Below are 19,336 nucleotides of genomic sequence, written 5' to 3'. Positions count from 1 at the left end.
AAAAAAAAAAAAAAAAAAACTAAAATATATGGAAAAAAACTGTGAGTATGGATCAGGGGAAATGGCAAGGCAGCAGCCACACATGGAAACCTAAACCCGTCCCTTGAGACCTGACAGTCCAACAGACAAGACACAGGGCATGCGGCATGAAATACGACATAATCAAGCTAGATTGAACTGATCTATCTGCAACCCCACGTCCCAGAGAAAATACAACTGATTTGCAAGCATCCAAGGAATAATCACAAACACCGAAGGCCTTCTCAGCCAAAGAAAACTTCAATAAATTCCCCAAAGTAGAAAACTGGCCTCAATGCAATAATTCCAGAAGGTAACTAGAAAACAAGAGTAAACAGCTCAAAAAAAGAAAACTGGGCGTGGTGGCTCACGCCTGTAATCCAAGCACTTTGGAGGCCAAGGCAGGTGGATCACCTGAGGTTGGGAGTTCAAGACCATCCTGACCAACATGGTGAAACCCGTCTTTAAAAAAAAAAAAAAAAAAGAAAAAGAAAAAGAAAACCTTCTTGAGTTAAAGACTCCTTAGAAGGTACAAGGAGAACACCCCAGGGTCCATCTGACTCTACAAACTCATTGGGCATCACGTGGCCATGCTTCTGCAGGCCCTCATGGAAATACAAATCCTGAATCCTCACCTCATGGGTCTACTAATATTGCTACTAATATTCTTCTGAGTAGAGTTCGGATTTCCAAAGGGGAAAACCTAGGACACTCCATCTATTATCATTGCTACCGCTGAGCTGACCAGATCCCTGACCACCTGGCTGCAGCCCAGCTGCTCCCTTCATTCCAACTGCTACGGGCTGGTTGGCAGAACCAGATAGACCTGGGTGTGGTCACCCTCACCTGAGCAAGGGAAGGAGTGGGCTTCTCCACAGATGGCAGGAAACCCAGCAGGTGCCTTCACCATCTGGGTGGAAGCTTCCTGTCCTGCACTAATTCTTAGATGAACACATAATGGCCAATCAGAAAAGCCCCGCAAAGTACAGATACCTGAGGGCAAGCTTCTCAGGTGTAAAGAGCCGTCTCTGCAGCATCCACCACTCAGGGTGGCAGGGATCCTGGCTCTGATCACCTCCACCAAGGGTCTGCTGTGGCTGGCCCTGTGCCACACCTCCCAAAGCAGGACTCAGCATCTCCCGGTCTCTGGGTGAGGGGCTTCAGTGACACCTGCCTGTGCAGAGATGAGCACCAAGAACCTGGGGAGCCAGGGAGGAAGGGGAAAGAGGAAGCCCAACATGGATATGGAGCCATGAGAAGAATTCCTTGTTGCAACGAGCACAGCTCCAATACCACTTAGGGAAGTGCAAGGCTGCAGCAGGAGCCCCAGGGCTGGAAGGTCGAGGACTGCTGCAGGAGACTCCAAGCAGGCAGGGAAGATGGGGAGCCCACATGTCAGGGTGCAGTGGTGAGACCCCAACTTCATGCCCTCTTGGTGTTAGGGCCTTCCCCTCATCCTCCAAGTCCTGCTAAGTCTGAACTCATCCTCCTGACTACCCACCTGGCAAACTCCTGCCCACTCTCACATCTCATCTGGTACCTCAGGTTCCCCACCTCCCACAGCACAGCCCCATCATGCTCCCCAGTCTGGACCCAGTTAAGCAGCTTGTTCACCCTGGAATCGAGATCTGATAGAACAGTGTCATGGTTGAGACAGCCTGGACTTAACTCCTGGCTTCTGCATGTCCCAGCTCACAAAAGTCCCTAAACCCCTTGTGCCTCAGTTTCCCGATCTGTTAAACCGAGACAGTAGAAGTCCCTCCCCTATGTGCTATAAGGTTGTAAAGTGCTGAAAACACAGGATGGCATCCAGCCCTATTCTGTTACTATTATTACTGTTAAGTACAGTATATATGTGTTATGCATGAACACCAAACAAGAATCAGAAAGAGGAAATACATAAACGTGATTAGTTAGCAAAGTAGGATTACATACTTTTAGTATTTCTATTATCAAGAATAATGTTAGTTTAATAAAGCAGAGCTTTTATACATTTTCCGCCAGACAGGCAATGTTCACATTAGTTTGACACCAGGACTATTTGCCACCAAACTATTTCCAAAGTTTCCAAAGGCCCTTACAATTCAGAGGAATATTAGAGAGTCAAAAGGATGTCAGAATTACAGGCTCCTCAAATGCAGAACAGAGTTCACAGAAAATTAAAAATAACATGCCGGTGCCTCGTACCTCTAATTCCCCTCCGTTAATATCCAGACCTATGTGCCACACACAAGATCTGCTGCCTGGTATTTCAGATACTTGCTGTGTTCACAGACACATTAAATTATGCTCTTGGCTTCAGTTTCATCATTATAAAATGGAAACAAAACCATTTACTCCAATGGGTTTTCCCGAGAATTAAGAAAGTAGTGAAGGAACCTGGTACAGTGACTGCCTGTAGCTGCTTTACAAATTTTAGCTGCCATCTCCCCTTTCTCCCCCCACCTTTTTTTTTTTTTTTGGCAGAATTTAGCTCCAGTCGCCCAGGCTGGAGTGCAATGGCACGATCTCCGCTCACTGCAACATCCGCCTCCTGGGTTCAAGCTATTCTCATGCCTCAGCCACTCTAGTCGCTGGGATTACAGGTGCCTGCCACCATGCCCAGCTGATTTTCTATTTTTAGTAACGATAGGGTTTCACCACATTGGCCAGGCCGATCTTGAACTCCTGACCTCAAGTGATCCACCCACCTCAGCCTCCCAAAGCGTTGGGATCACGGACATGCGCCACTGCGCCCAGCCTCTTTCTCCTCTTTTCTCCCAAAGTATTTACAATTTACAGTTTCCTTAAAGACAATGGGAGGAATGGAGGTGTGGTCAGGTGGGAGATGACCATCCCGAACCTCGCCAGGCCAAACCTCAACCCAAACAACATTGTTATTTCTGTACATTCCCTTCCAGACCCTATTTGCAAGCTCTACTGCGTTGCCTATTTGCAATTCCCAGTAGCACAAGAGGACAACCACAAGCAACCTGACGTCGTCGAAGTCATACTCGCACACGTGTTTCCCACAACGCCTAATTGTCAACCATCGGCGAGCAGGACAGCGGAATTTTGTCCTCAATGTTACTCACCTGTTAGTCACAGCCCTCCAACACAGGTTCGCTGTGGGAATCACTGCTATTCTACCCACTTTCCTGCTCATGAAAATAACCCCCATCCTCCCAGAATAACAATCCAACTCTCAATTCATCAAGCAACCAATTTCTAGACAATTTCACTAATGACAAAAAAAAAAAAAAAAAAAATCAGTGCTTATGACATCACTTCCCAGCTTTTCACTATTTCCTTTTCACCCTGAAAAACTAATGGTTTTCCTCGGAGCAAGTTGAGGACAGCTGGTTTTCCTATTGGAGCAGAAGGTTGTATTCAAGTTTTCACAGAAGAGATGGGATTAGCCAGGTTAACGTGGGTTCAACACAATCTCTCTGGATTGGCCAGTAAACTCAGCAGCTCACGGGGGTGCAGAGACAGTGGCTGTCAGGAGTCTGACCACCCAGCCCTGCAAGTTTCAGAAACTGACAGTTACATCCAGGACACATCCTGTACACTGACCTTCCCTGAGGACACAGCCGAGGAGTTCAAGGACTCAGCTGACCAGGGAGAGGTGCACTGACGCCTGGTCTCTCGCCAGGAGCCTCTGATGTGGTTTTCACTGGACAAGCTCCTCTTTTTCAACACCTTTTTTCTCTCCGGGATGAAAGAATGCTGTGACTCTTTTAATGATTCAACTGTCAGCTTAGTTTCTGAAGTGTTGTTTTGGGTAATAAATGTAACATTTAAAAGCTGTACAGGGTGGTTAATCAGGAGACAATTTTCTAAGAATCTCACAGCACGAAAGGAGGGAGAAGTACCACATGTGGGTCACCTGTGCGGTCATGGGAGCACTGGGCAGGGAGCCCGACTCTGCTACACGTAGTGCCAGGACCATGAAGATGGGGGTCTGTGACAGGATGTGGTGTGCAGAGTCACCTCCCTGCCAGGCCTCGATGATGGATGAGTCACCTCCTGTGTCAGGGAACACCCCCACTCCCCCAGCCAGGTCACCTGGCCCCTTTCAAGTCGTGTTTACACATCTAATTGTGTCTTCTCAGTGCCCTAAGATACAAGTTCAAAGCTGAGGAAGCGCAGAAGTACCTGTCCAATCCAGCTACCTGCTCGGGAATCCCTCCCAGGTGCTCTCGGGAAGGAGGTCTCACTATGGCCCTCTTTTGGTTCCTTGGAATCACCAAGCCACCCTGCCCAGAACCGACCAACCCACTGCCCCTATAAATCTCCATGGGTACCCATGCAGTTCCTGGCCTGCTCATTCTTCAGGTCCTCCCCTACTTAGTGGGGCTTCTTTGGGGAGCCTGTCCTGACCCCCAATACAACCTCTGGTGCAGAGCCCTGATCTGACCTTTCCCCTAGTGCACTTTGTTTTTTTTTTTTTTTTTTTTTTTTTTAAGATGGGGTTTCACCATATTGGTCAGGCTGGTCTCGAACTCCTGACCTCAGGTGATCCGCCCCACCTCAGCCTCCCAAAGTGCTGAGATTACAGGTGTGAGCCACCACGCCGGGCTCCCTAGTGCACTTTAATGTCGTTTCTCCCTTGCTGGGCAGCGAACTCCCTGTGGGGACGCTGTGTTTGGTGGGCTCCACATCTATTTTCCCCACCTGGCGTACAGAGGGGCTCAGCAGTGAGTCAAGGAATTAAAAGGAGATAAACAAGGGTGAACAAGAAGAGGGAAAGAGCCCATACCGTGTCCCAGAGAGTTAGAAAAGGTGTCAGCTCTCAGGCTTGATGTCGGCCCCGCCCAGCCTCCTGAAGGTGTCCCCGCAGTCAGAACACAAAACCAGAACTCATGGACAGTCTCCTGCTTTCAGGCAGCGCCCGGGGCATCCTTGGAATACCCAGAGTCCCTTACCCGCCTAGCTGGGGTTTCATGAAGCCCCAAAGTGTTGCCTCATGTTACCTACCGGTGGATGACTCACAAATACTTGGTGCCAAGACCTGAGGAGGCAGCCAGGCCCCTTTGCAAAACTACGCTCAGGAGACAGGCCAAAAAATATTCCGCCCATAAATTAGTTTTCCTCTCTTGCCAGAAAGAGGGCTTGCGACACCAGACGGCAGTCAAACATCCAAATTACAGTCTTGCCATCAGCAGGAGGCATGATGAACTCTCCCCTTAGTGAACCCAGAGGTCCTGAAAACCAAGTCTACGCTTTTACCAGATGCCAGATCCAACTGCAGTCTGTCTTGTCACAGCTGATCAAGTGACACAGCTGCAAAATCACTATAGACGCCCATGATGACATGACCCTGGAGAAGCTTGCAATGACAGTTCCGAAGCTGAACGCATGAAAACCATCACTCATCTCCTTCTAGGAGGGCGTGGGCCCTGAACACCTCCCAACAGAAATACCTCCTGGGCTCCAGGACACACAGTTGCTCCCAGGTGTTAAACGTTTCTGAAGCTGGCATGTATGTGTCCACCCTAAAACGGAAGTATGCGCTTAGGGCATCCACACTTCCTGTTGAGCCAATCTCCCACTCCAAAAGCGTGGGACGCAAAGCACGTGAGGATCTGGAGAAACAGAAAGCAATTCCCCCAAAAGGGATAGGGACAAGTGAGGGTGCTCTTAAAGCTCACCAAGTTTTATACAATGGATTCAGGAACTCTTCCCAAAGTCATTCCCTCTTGAGGTGCTTTTCTGTATGGTAATTATACAGTCACCCAACAATTAATATAATTAGAAGTTCTTCATAGATTTTAAGCACCATAAAGTAAAAGATACATTCCAAGGAGAAACTTCACATGCATGGAAAAACCTGTATATCAAAAGATGTTCATTGCAGTGTTGTTTATAACTTCAAAATAACTGGGAAGTGTCTATCCATAAGCACTTGTTAAATAAACAAGGTACTTACCTACATGAGACTGACATGAAAAGTGAGGATGCAGATCTGTATTGATCTGAAAAGATGTCAACAATTTTAGATAAAAAGCTATTTTTAAATGCATAGTATTGCTGGGCATGGTGGCTCATGCCTATAATCCCAGAACTTTGTGAGGCCAAGGCAGCTGGATCACTTGGGATCAGGAGTTCGAGACCAGCCTGGCCAACATGATGAAACCCCATCTCTACTAAAATACAAAAATTGGCCAGGCATGGTGGCAAGTGCCTATAGTCCCAGCTACTAGGGAGGCTGAGGCAGGAGAATTGCTTGAACTCAGGGGGCAGAAGTTGCAGTGAGCTGAAATTATACTACTGCACGCCAGCCTGGGTGACAGGATGAGACTCAAAAAGCCTCCAAAAAAAAAAAAAAGCATAGTATTCACTCCATAAGTACTTATTGAAAAATTGCTAGGTGCCAGGTACACAGGGAAGACCACTCACTGTCTCATCCTTTTTGTTTGGAAGCTCTGTATTTCCAAGGGAAAATATCTGGAAGATGCATATGAAAGTGTCCAGAGTGGTAAATTGTTTTCCTTTTACATTTTCTCGTGTTTCTAAAACAAGCATGTGCAAACATGTAATTTATTAAGTAATTTAACATACATAAGCAGAAAGGGTTTTGTTGTTGTTGTTGTTGTAAAAAAAAAAAAGAAAAAGAAGAAGAAAGAGGCCAGGCACGGTGGCTCACACCTGTAATCCCAGCACTTTGGGAGGCCTAAACGGGCAGATCACTTGAGGCCAAGAGTTCGAGACCAGGCTGACCAACACAGTGAAACCCCATCTCTACGAAAAACACAAAAATTATCCGAGCATAGGGGTGGCGCACACCTGTAATCCCAGCTACTAGGGAGGCTGAGGCACAAGAATCACTTGAACCTGGAAGGCGGAGGTTTCAGGGAGCCGAGGTCGCACCACTGCATTCCAGCCTGGGCGACAGAGCAAGACTCCATCTCAAAATAAATAAATAAAATAAAATAAAATAAACACAGGGACAATGATGCAACCAAATCCACAGTTACCAGTGTGATCTCATTTAAGCTCTCCAACTCCAGGAGTGAAGTACTATGGTCGCCATTTTACAGATCAGAGGCTGAGCCTCAATGATGTCCAAAAATGTGTCTGAGGTTGTAACAGGAAGCGAAGCCACATATTTGGACACAGACAGGTGTGCGGGGCTGAGACGCCCCCTGCTCATTTCCACTGTGATGTCCCTGCAATGAACCAGGTCCCCACAAAGAGCCATGGAGCCGCCACTGGAAAAAGGAACTTCTCATATTCCAGTCTGTGAAAACACCATTCCAGCTATTGTTCACCGACAATGGCTGGGAAACAAAAAACCGTGTTACAAGAACATGACAGTGAGCCATGAGATTCTTACTAAGGACTTTTCTCCCTAGGATGACATTCAGTCTAACAGATCGGGCTGTTTCATATTTGATTGATTTAGAAGAAACAGCTGTATACAGAGGTGTCTCAGTGCCTGACACAGGGAAAAGGCCAGAAAATCTGTGAAGAATCCGAAACCACAGAGAAATCCTGTGTGACACTGTGCAACTGAGCATTTCAAGTGTGTGTGCATGTGGCCCCAAACAGCAGCGTCTGCTTTCCCCAATCCAGCAATTCCGAAAATCACAGGTGGCGCTAGTGAAATACACGCGTATAAGCAAAAATGTGCACTAAGTGAACTTTTGGGATTCTGTTTTTGATGACAAGCCAGTGCCTGATCTCCTGATGTCACCCAGAGTCAGCGCCCCCTCACAGGGGCCTGAAATGGGATCAAAATTTAAAACCGTGTTGATGGTCTTGTTCCACACTGTAAAGGTGATACAATGGCTGCAGGTCACTCCTCTTATAAACATCTTAAATACCGATTTCCGAAATCGCAAGAGAAAAACAAAAACGCAACTTTCTCAAGTGGATATTTGGGATAGGGGTAGGGAAAAGTGAGACCAGACCCACAGCAGTAAGAACCACGACTGTATGTTTATTTACCACTTTGCACTGGGGCGTAGGCCCTGGGTCTAGCATTCCACATGAACTATGCATAAGTATCACATCAGCTCCAATCAGTACTTTCAGTTCGATCTGAACACAGTACCCTTATTTTTCATTTATGCACAGGACACATACAAATATTTGATGGCACTTGTCCATCGACTGTGATTGTTAGGAGGATTTAAAAATGCTTAAATGCATATGCATTTTAAGAATACTCCATTTACCTCTTAGTATCTTAACGTCTTAGTATCTTAACGCTATTAAAAAATCAAATCCTTGCCGGGCGCGGTGCCTCACGCCTGTAATCCCAGCACTTTGGGAGGCCAAGGTGGGTGGATCAACTAAGGTCAGGAGTTCAAGACCAGCCTGGCCAACATGATGAAATCGCGTCTCTACTAAAAACACAAAAATTAGCCAGGCATGGTGGCACGTGCCTGTAATCCCAGCTACTTGGGGGGCTGAGGCAGGAGAATCACTTGAACCCGGGAGGCAGGGGTTGCAGCAAGCCAAGATCATGCCATTGCACTCCCATCTCAAAAAAAAAGAAAAGAAAAGAAAATTAAATCCTCTTATAAAGGGCAACAGTGGAAAATGGGATGAGGTAAACCTACCTGAATTAAAAATTAAATTGCACAGAACTATGGGGACAGCCACTTGACAGTATTTATAAGTAAGCTGGTTATTATTCACAGGGAAGAATTACTTCTATCCTATATTGTAAGTTTTACACTGCCAAGATGTCAAGAAGAGAATATTGGAGTTGTCACTACACGGCTGTATGAAGTCACCCGCCCAAGCCTTTACCTTGGCCAGCCTCTCTCTGCCAGGTCTTTCATGCACTGGGCATAGTGTCTGAGGGGCTCTTGTGTATGAAGGATGCAGAGATAATAAAATGCAGCTGCCCCCAAGCAGCGCCCTGCCTAGGCGGATCACAGCTAAGAAAGCCCGGACACAGGCAGACGCAGGAGCAGGGTCACTCCGGTTTGTCTGAGAAGGGAGTGTGAACTGGGCCTGAAAGAGCAAGTGAGTCCGTGAATTGTCTTAAAGACAAATGGGCCCCCTGGCCAGCCCTCTAGGAAAAAGTTGCAGATGTGCGATCTGAAAAAGCATTTGGGGAAGGTCCCTTCACCAGTTGCTCCTGGTGATCAGCTGTTCGCACCCAGTGCTTCCCTGTCAGTATCTGCAGCCACTCCCCAGTGCCCGAGGAGAATTCTCTACCCCTGCTAGAATCCCAGTCCCTCTGACCCACCCCTGGCTCCCTCCAGCCCTGTCTCCACACCATCAAACACAGTCCAACTTCTTTTATCACCCACACTCTTCCGTGTGGCCTCTGCCCTGTGCTATTTCTTCTGTTATAGGAGTTTCTCCACTAACACGGTGACAGGGTTCCAGTCCTGTTCGTAAATCCTCTCCACATGATTGACCCAGAACTGTCCTGTCCGTTTGACCCCCTCTCCCCGTACCCCCAACTTTCTCCTCCTTGGCTTTAGGGCCACGCAGGATACTTGTTCTTCTATCCCAGCTGCTCCTTCACTGGATTCCGCCTTAGCCTTCCTGCCCCAGCAGGTGGTGACCCAGCAGTGCGATCCCAGCCCCTGCTCTTCACACTAGGTTCCCACGTGTGAGCTCTTCCATACTCACGGCCCGACTCTAAGGAAGTGAGCACAGGGCCCCCCCTTCTCAAACAGCCTTCCGCTGGCCTGCAGGACACCCCCCAGAGCGAGCACCTGCTTGAATCCTGCACCCAGGGTCCTCATGTCTCCCCAGTCCCACCCCTGCTCACCAAGGCTGGCTCTGAAGTTGAATCGTGTTTCCCTCCCACACGCTTACTGCCTCCAAAGAAAGCTCTCACACTTTAAAATAATTTTACTGCTAATTATGATGGAGAAAAAATAATCGGCTTATGTGTGCGCCCAAGCTCAAGGACTCTTACGAAGTGCTCAGCTACGGTCCTTCAGCTGTGGGGTTTCTCTTTCCTTCACCTGGGTGGTCCCAGTAAGCCCCTCTGTTTTAATATCTGAGAACAGCACACCCACCCAAGGGGGTCTGCCTGGCTTCATCCTGACCACCCCCAACCCCGACTTCCTGGAAGACCCTTTTCCTCTCTAGACCAGCAGAAGCAACCAAAGCTAAACAAGTATGTGGACCTCACCAGGACAGGACAGGCGCCGCTGGAGGAGGACAGACAGACGGACTCCGCCTGCCTCCCCCAGCCCCGCACTTCCTCACCCGCCCAGAGGCTTCAAGGAAACACATTCCCTGCTCTGCAAGGGACATCTCATCTCCTTGGGCTCAAATACAAGGTCTGCCACGCCCTGCCCCAAACTGCCTCCCCAACTTTCTTCCTGTACAAATTCATTAGCGCATGGGTGTTCACCCTGGACATATGCTACAGTCACCCGGGGAGCTCTCCACCCCTACAGAGGTCTGGCCCCACACCCAGACGTTCTGATTCAACTGCGGATGGGCCTGGAACATTTACTGTTGTTTTTTTAAGCTCCCGGGTGATTTTAACATGCGGCCTGAGTTTTGAAGCCTTCTACTCTTGCTGTCCAAATTCGGTTACTCAATAGCACCCAAATCCTTTTTCAGCACTGCTCCCAGGCAGGCATGGAGCAAGCAGAATTGAGGCCACTATTTCTTTCATTAAGTGACGGGGCTGAGGGAAGCCGACGTGGGGGTGTCGTGGCGGGGGGGGGGGGCCTCAGTGCAATGAACGGTGAGCAGGACCCAGCTCTTATGGGCTCAAACAGATTGTTACTATTTAGTAATCTGCCAGCCCTAACTGGCAGATTGAAATCAGGCTGGGCACGGTGGCTCACAACTGTAATCCCAGCACTTTGGTAGGCCAAGGCAGGAGGATCACCTGAGGTCAGGAGTTTGAGACCAGCCTGGCCAAGATGGGGAAGCCAGTCACTACTAAAAATATAAAAATTAGCTGGGCATCATGCCTGTAGTCCCAGCTACTCAGGAGGCTGAGGCAGGAGAATTGCTTGAACCTGGGAGGCAGAGGTTGCAGTGGGCTGAGAAGTGCCACTGCACTCCAGCCTGGGTGACAGAGCAAGACTCAAAAAAAAAAAAAAAAAAAAAAAAAAAGAAAGAAAGAAAAGAAAGAAAGAAAGAAATTAGCCATGGTGAGAGTATTTACGTCACAGAAATTGGCAGATGCTGCAATCGAGGCTCTGCTTTTTCCTCGGAGAGCAGGTTTACCAGCACACTATGGGCTCAGGGACCTCCTACATTGGAGGGGCTAGAAAAACTTCCTTCAGGCCTGCAGATTTTAGTAGCTCATAAAAATGGGGCAGGGCAGGGCAACGTGCCTCACCTGCAAACCAGTGCTTTGGGAGACCAAGGCTGGAGGATCACTTGAAACCAGGAGTTCAAGACTAGCCTGGACAACATAGCCTGACACCATTTCTACAAGAATAAAAAAAAATTAGCAGGGTGTGCTGGTGTGCACCTGAATAGTTCCAGCTACTCAGGAGGCTGAGGCAGGAGGATTGCTTGAGCCCAGGAATTGGAGGCTGCAGTGAGCTATGATTGAGCCACTGCACTCCAGCCTGGATGACAGAGAACTCTCAACTCAAAAAAAAAAAAAAAAGCAAAAACAAAAACAAAAAATGCGGTAGGGTTTTCCTCAGTTATGCAGGACTGTGGGGGACGAGATTTAATAAAAACTTGGAGCCATAAAATCCTTTCAAAGGAGGCATTCTTTTCAATCTCTTCAGAAGAGTTGGTAACCGGTCTCAGCAAAGAGAGCTCTCCTGAGACAAGCTTTTATTGAGCAGATAAGAATAATCTCATTAGTATGTCATTTATTTGATTGTAAAGAGGAAGGTAGAACTCTTTTTGTACATTTACTTAACAGCCTTCCTATAATCTTTATCTTATTCTAGTGACCTCATGTGCCCAAACACCATCTTTTCATAGGACAAGAAAAANTACCAAATCCTGTCTGAGCTATCCCAACTTCAAAGTCACAATCTTCCCAATAAACCATGCTTCACGCTGGCGACGGGGTGAGGGTTTCAGAACACACGTGGAAAATGGCTGCCTTCCAGTTAGGCTGAGAAGGCTTCACAGGTTTTAAAGACTTCATCACCTTCAGAGTACAAGCTATTTTCTAATTGTGTGGGGGAGGCTGGCTCCCTGCTATTTGCATGCCTGTATCTTCAGGCGCAATGTGTGACTGAGAGCCGTTTGTTTCTCTAATTTCAGCACCCTGGGAGATGTGATGAAAAGCTCTGGGCTTGGACAGATCCAGGTTCAAATCCCAACTCAAACACTCATTAAACTCCAAGGTTGAAGGAATTTCTTAAATTCTCCTAGCTTCGTTGTAAAATGGAACCCCTGGTAGTTCTCGTGAAAATTCAAAAGTGCACGCATGGGGCTTAGAATACGGTAAGCCCTCAACGAGTGATACCTATTTCCATCCCTCAAAATACCCCAAATCTAAAGCTAATTAGAGCACTTCAGTACAGCAATTGTACTTCCTCAGCTCAACATGCTTCCTGATGTCTTCAGGAGGCAGTGTTCACCTGGAAGATCGGAGGCTGTGATGTTCCACATGGGATTTTACCCTTCTTAAAACACTACACACAGCCTTTCTTTTTCAAGCACATTCTGCACTCCCTCTCCTTCCAAAGACTGATTATTGAGACCTTTTCCCTGTAGCGAGGTCACGGTGGCATAAGGTGCTGAGTTATGTAACCCGTGGATGCCCTCAGGGCCCACCGAGGTGCTGGTTTCCACTTCCAGGAGCATGCCGAATCAAGTAGCTGGATTGTTCCCTGGCCGTTTGGGGGCTAGATGAATTATTTTTCTGCCGCCGTTCCACAGGGTGGTGGCAGAATGTGAGACTTCCTTTGGGCAAATAGCTGGGGAGCCCAGAGATCCAGCCCAGCTCCCCAGAAGCTTCGTGGAAACCCCATGTGGCCTGAGGCTCGATCCTGGCCAGGAGCAAAGCTGACCCGAGCACTTTCTGAGAAAATCTTACTTAGCACTCGGTGACCTTTTCGGATTCCAGGTTGTCAGGCAGCGACCTCGAAACAAAGAAGACCTGATGTCCACCTCCAGGGCCTTGGGAAATGTCCCAGGGGCCTGACTCCAATTTTCAGAAGAAAAATCACAACAGAGCCCAATTTAGGTGTGGAATTTGAAAATAATAAAGATAAGGGAAATCCACATGGCTGGCCGGTTGCAAACAGCAGCTCCTACTCGGTCAAAACAGGATAGTACCTGAAACAGGGAGCTGGGAGGTCTGCCCGGAGCCAGGGACGAGGTCTGCAGGGGCCGCACTCTGGAGCTCTTCACCTTGTTTGGGTCAAGGGCTCGATAAGAAGCTCCCCAGGAAGAGAAAGCACACACACCTCGCATGCAATTTCTGGGGAACCAAGGGCTCTTAACTGGCCAGGATTCCAGGATTTAAAACCACAAACACCTCCCAGGACTAAAGGGCGTAAACCACATTCACCATTCGCATATCTTAGGATCAGACTAGAACCCAACAACATTAGAATAAGAAAGTCTATTCAAGCAGCCCAGAGGGAAATAATTCCGGGCTGCCGGATTAGCAAACAAGAGCAAAGGAGAAAATCCCCGAAGGTCCTTTCTCCACAGAGAAAATTAAGAGCACAATACAGTCACAGACAAGGCACTTGGTGAAGGACACTTTATCAGCAATTTTTTCAGCCCACTATCTGGGTCTTTCCAAAACCCGGGCTTGAGCTGTGATCTGCAACTAGACAGAGCTTGGTCAGATCCACATGCTGGTGGGAACCACAATTTTTAAAATGAAACTATCAAATGACAAATTGTTACAGAAAGAGGGTCTTCTACGCTGATGTCGTCGTTGTTGGCGGGGGCAAGGGTGTTGGGGACAAGAGGCGTGCTGTGAAGCACCTCTCCCCACCTGGGTCTTTGGTACCCGGAATTAACAAATGGCTTGGGCTCTTATTCATTGTTTCATAAGATCACTAAAGTGTAATCTTGGGACAACAGGAAAAAAATAATAAAGCTCACAGAAGTGTCCTGGGCTCCTTTGCAGCCGGTCATTGTTCATTTAGTAAACAAGTGAGCCATACAAATCCCTAGGAAGCCAGGTTTGTTCAGTTTACGCGTCCTGCCAGAACTAACTGTTCTTTTGGATAAGCACGGCCTGGGCATTCCACAGACCCACAGGCATCAGGCAGTGGGCAATCAGGGGCTCCGCCTAAATATCACTGCCCCCTTACTTTAAGAAATTTGCCTACACGCACAAAGCAGAGGTGGGGGAGGGGAATTTGAGAGTGCTGGCTCCTCCCAAGCTTTCCACTTTGAAGGATTTGGCCCAGTCTCGAGGGCAGGGAGCAGGGAACCAGGAATATTGTCCTCAGGGCTCTACTGGACATTCCTGGAGTCTGTTTCCTGGGCAGGACGGCCAGGTGAGAGGCAGCCTATCATACTGGATGTCCACTGCAATGTGGAGCAGCAAAATGTTCCCCAGTGCCTTAAAGTACAGCCGCTGTCCATCCACGGATGTCAAAACGCTCTACAAACCACCCATTAATTTTTATGGGGGCCTGAGAAGCAGATTGAGAATCATTACCTTGATTTTTACAAGGCAAGGAACCAAAACCACAGAGGGCGGTGAGGCTCCAGGCCTCTCTCATCATTCCATCTGGGCCACAGATCTCAAGGAAAACCCCAGCCCACTGGGAAGGGGACTCGTGGCCAGCAGAGACTCTGCTCGGGTAGGGAGCAAGGAAAAAAACCCAAACTTTGGAGCTCAGAGATGCTCACAAGGGTGGGAAGGGGAGGCTGCATTCACGGATTCTCTGGTTTAGGCGAGAATGGCTTCAGTCTAACTTAAGGTTCCAACCTGCGAGGCTGTGACAAGGCTGGTACAAACTGTGGGACTGGGGATTTTTTTACCATTTGCTGTTTATCTTTCTCTTTAGCTGTCTGCCCTGAGCACACATTGTTTCTGTAATCAGAACAAAAGTTGTGCAAACTTTATTATTATCACGGATACATTCTATAGTTCCAATCTGCCTACTAACTTGGAAAGAATAAGCAGAAAATACAATCTCGCAATGAGATTTTTCAGAAAATTTCATTTATCCTTCAGGTTCCACGACCCTCTGCTCCCAGAGCCCGGCGGCTCTCCCGCGGCTCCTCCAGCGCGGTACCTCTGGGTGCCCGACACCCGGCCAGGGCCAGCTGGGCCTGTCCTCCAGCCCCGTTTACACCGCAGGCCCCGGGCTAGGAGCCGCGGGACCCAGGGTTGGGGTCCCAACAGACACACACACCCCCAGCCGCGGATCGGGCTTCTCGGTAAACATCACTCAGAGAACAACGCGCCTCTATCCCAGCCGGTCCCCACCCCCGGGCCGCCGGCGCTGTCACCTCGCGGCTGCTCGGTCACAGGATCGCCAAGCCAGAAACCGGAGTTTTCAATTTCATCCTCACGGGAGGGATCTCCGAAGAAGTTGAAATATGCATTGTCACCAACAAGTTTAACGGGAGACCGTGGCTCCTTCCCTCCTCCCCAGCGCCGCGCGAGGGGGGCGCCCCGACCCTTCCACGCCCTCCCGTGGCCCCCACGGCCCCCGCCAGCCGAGCGCGCCCCCGAGGACGCATCGGGTTGCCCAGGGAGGCCACCCCACAGGGCCGCCCGCCGGGAAGTGGCCAGAGCCGGGGTGGGGGGTCGGCCCGAGTGCACGCGGGGGGCTCCGAGAGCTGCTCGGTGCCCGGAACCCCGGGCCCTGCCCCCCGCCTGCCAGCTCCGGGGCTACCCGAGAGCCCGGGGGAGAGGCGAGGGGCGCGCGAGGCTTCCCTGAAGCCGCCCCGCGCCCGCCACGCCCGGGCACCCCGCATCCCCGAACTCCGGCGGCGGGGGCGGGATCGGCGCCCCCGAGGGCGTGCAACGCCCCGAGCAAGACCCCCAGGGCCCCGCCGCCCGAGGCGCTCCCCGCCGCCGCCTGCTTACCTGGCTCGCATGGCGTCCCGGCGGGCTCCTGCGGCTCCGCTCGTCGGCCGGCGGCTCGGCCCAGCCGGGGACGCGCGCGGCTCCGCGGGACTCACGGCGGTGGTGGCAGCGCTGGCGGAAAGGGGCCCGGACCTCCGAGAGTGCCGGGCGTGCAGGGCCCCCGCCTCGGCGGGCGGAGGGTGGTCCCGCGCCGGGGCGGGGGCGGGGCGGGGGCGCGGGGGGCGGGGCCGGGACCGGAGCGGCGGCCGGGGGGGGGGGTCCCCCGCAGGGGCGGGGCCTCGGGAGAGGGGCGGGGCGGGGCGCGGCAGCCCGAGGCCGCGAGCGTGGGGCGGGCTGGGGGTGGTGCCGCGGCTCCGGGTCCCCGCGGGGATCCAGTCTCGGCGCCTCCTGCTTTCCTCCGCGTGGCGCCGGCCAGGGTGGCGGGGTCCCGGCCGCCCGCATCCCCGGGTCTGGGTGCCCGGTACCGAGCAGGTCTGGGTGCCCGCCCGCGCTGCTGTGGCCCCCGCACCCCCACTTCCCACCCCTTCTCCGGGAACCCCTAGAGAGGACCCCTGGGACAGTGCAGCCGGGCAAGCGGGCGTGGGCAAGGGTCGCGCGGCGTTCGGAGGCGCCTTACAGCCCCCTGGGCGAGGACGCTGGAGGGAGGGCGGGGCGCGAGGCTGCGGGGCCCGCGCGAAAGTTACAAACTAAGAACCCGAGGGAAAGCAGCCACGCTGAAAATCACCAGGGCAGAGAGCCTCCTGCGAAGCGGAATGCAGATGGAAGGGCTCCCGTCGGAATCGTCTGACCTGGGCCTCTGGGTCCCCGGCCCGTGTACATGCCTGGCACATAGTAGGCACTCAGTCAACGCTCAGTGAGTGAACGCACCGCTTAACTATGTGGTCTATGGACGGACACATCTTATCCTTTAAAAAAAAAAAATCCCAATTTTGGCTACTCCCCTTAGTCCATTTCACACGGGTAAACGAGAGCTCCGAGGGCTGGTTCGCCACAGCAGGAAAGGGGAGAGCCAGAATCGGAACCGAGGCCGACTCCAGAGGCTGGGGTCTAACCACTGTGCCACCGCCCGGGGCCCTCGGGACTGCGCCCACCCCCACCCCGGGAACCGGAGACCAGGAGAAAGCACGGGTCTTTGGCGGGGAAGAAGCCAACATTTGTGGCTCCGGGTCCTGAGTGAGATACACACAGTCAGTCCTCACCATTAACCCCGAGGCAGATATTGTTATTGTACCCATTTTACAGGTGACTTGAGACTCTAAACACTACCTTATGATCACATGGGACGGGCCAGAGTCTGAATTCAAACCGGGGATGTTCAGACTGGGAGACCTTCCTTTCCCTAAGGAATCCTGTTTTCTGCCACTCCTTTTGAAGTCTGTGTTGAAGTTTAAGGACACACAGGTGGACAGAGACACGGACCTAGGGCTTGGGGAAAGGGTGGACATTGCTGTTCTGATTTTGGTGTCATCTCTGTGTAGATCGTGGAATTCCTGAAAATGGATACGAGTATCCCTAAAATAAATGCCACAGATTTTAAAAGGAGGCAGTGGGGCAAAGGTGCAGGTGGAGGAAGCAGAGAAGCCTCCGAGCAGAGGAGAGTTTCTGGGTGGCTAGGAGGTCTGGTGTAGGGGTGTGTCTGAAGTGTGCTTGAATCTCTGGCAAGTTATCTCGCCTCTCTGTGACTCAGTTTCCTAAATGAGTATAAAAATGAAATGCAACATGTAAAGTGCTCAGCAGACTGCTGGCATGTAGTAGCTTTTAATAAGTTTTAGCTACTAGTTACTGCTATCCCAAATAACATCCACACTGTGCTTTAAAAAAATGCCTCTAAAGCTCTGAAAAAGACGAGCCAGTAAAAAATGGACGAAAGCTATGTAGACCATTCCGGAAGTGCCGCAAATGGGTCGAAGCATGAAAACTCCTTGGCTATACCAGTGAGGGGGTTAGGGCAAAACACACACACAAAAACAATCGAATAAGAAAATTCTAGGCCTTACAAACCAGTTAAAAAAAAAAAAGAAAGAAAGAAAGAAAGAAAACCCGGCGTGTCCAGGCAGCTCAGTTCACTAAGCAGTGAGAGTGAAAGATACCCCTAAAAATCACAAATAACCAAGTGCCGTGGAAACGCAGGACGGAACGTGAGTAAACAAAGCATTGCAGATTTCGCCTGGGGAAGCAGAGAGCATGGCTTATGATGTCCACATATGTATGCGAGTACTTGCTACCGTCATGCCTCAAGCATCCTCAAACCAGTCCACATCCTAGAGAAAAATGTACAGAGGTCAGAATGTTTAAACAATGGTTAAAAAAAAAAAAAAAGCACACACATTACCTTATAATCTTACTGCAATAACTCTGATTCTTCTTCAGCTGGTATGAGCCAGGGAGGCAACATTACTGGTTTAGATGTAAGTTGTCTGTGAACTGTTTTCTCTTTTGTATCCTGGAAGGCAAAAGTATCTCTAGATGTTGCTTCCTGTTGAATGTATGCTTTTTTTCCACCAGTTTTTGTTACTTGCTCTTCTAAAGGCTTCTGGAACAAAAGAAAAGAGAAGAGCTATTCATTCATAACATTCAATTATTCAATAAGCCTTTCCAGTGGGAACACATACAGCAAAATCAATAACTTGTTTTTTTTAGTACAGAGATAACACATTTGTTTCAAAGGATTAAAAGGATTAGAAAAATGTGTAGAGTAAAAAGTAAACATCAATCCTAAGTTCACACCCTTTCCCAGATTCCACAGTTAACAGTGAATTATACTCTGCCAGAAGCTTTCTCCAAGCGTTTGCATGTGTTGGGTGTGTGCGTGTGCAGATGATACATATGTGCGTGATGTGTGTGGGTGTATATGCATGCACATGCAGCTATGTATAAAGACCGTGTGGTGGGTTCTAAAATCAAGCTGCCCCGCTTTGAATGCCAGCCCCACTACTCACCCGCTGGTGATGTAAAGCAGGGCCACTCAGTGCCTGTTTTCTTACCTTAAAGTGGGTACAGTGCTCACCAGGATTAATGGAGGTGGTGCGTGGAGACCGCTTAACGTAGTGCTGAGCACACGGTACATCGTTTACAAATATAAGCCCTTAGTATTTACACACACATACACGTTATTCTTTGTTTCACATTAGTAAGTCCAAGACAGTGAAATTCGTACATTTCGGACCGGGAGCCATGGATCATGCCTGTAATCCCATCACTTTGGGAGGCCAAGGAGAGGGATCATGAGGCCAGAAGATAGAGGCCGTCCTGGCCAACATGGCCAACCCTCATCTCTACTAAAAATACAAAAAAATTAGCTGGGTGTGATGGTGCACACCTATAGTCCCAGCTACTTGGGAGGCTGAGGCAGGAGAATTGTTTGAACCCAGGAGGTGGAGATTGCAGTGAGCTGAGATCGCGCCACTGCAC

General features: G+C 50.0%; 1 protein-coding gene across 1 annotated transcript in view; it reads right to left on the bottom strand.

Moving 5' to 3' along the window:
- SH3BP4 (SH3 domain binding protein 4) overlaps positions 1 to 16,123 on the bottom strand; it is a 102,478-nt gene extending 86,355 nt beyond the window's left edge. The window contains exon 1 of the mRNA XM_017537721.2: positions 15,926 to 16,123. The gene's annotated coding sequence lies outside the window, so the exon portion shown is untranslated. The remainder of the gene's footprint in view (positions 1 to 15,925) is intronic.
- Between the last annotated feature and the right edge of the window lie 3,213 nt (positions 16,124 to 19,336).

The sequence above is a fragment of the Cebus imitator genome, unplaced genomic scaffold (assembly GCF_001604975.1).
Source record: "Cebus imitator isolate Cc_AM_T3 unplaced genomic scaffold, Cebus_imitator-1.0 Scaffold106, whole genome shotgun sequence".
NCBI lineage: Eukaryota > Metazoa > Chordata > Mammalia > Primates > Cebidae > Cebus > Cebus imitator.
This window is presented reverse-complemented; position numbering and strand designations above follow the sequence as displayed.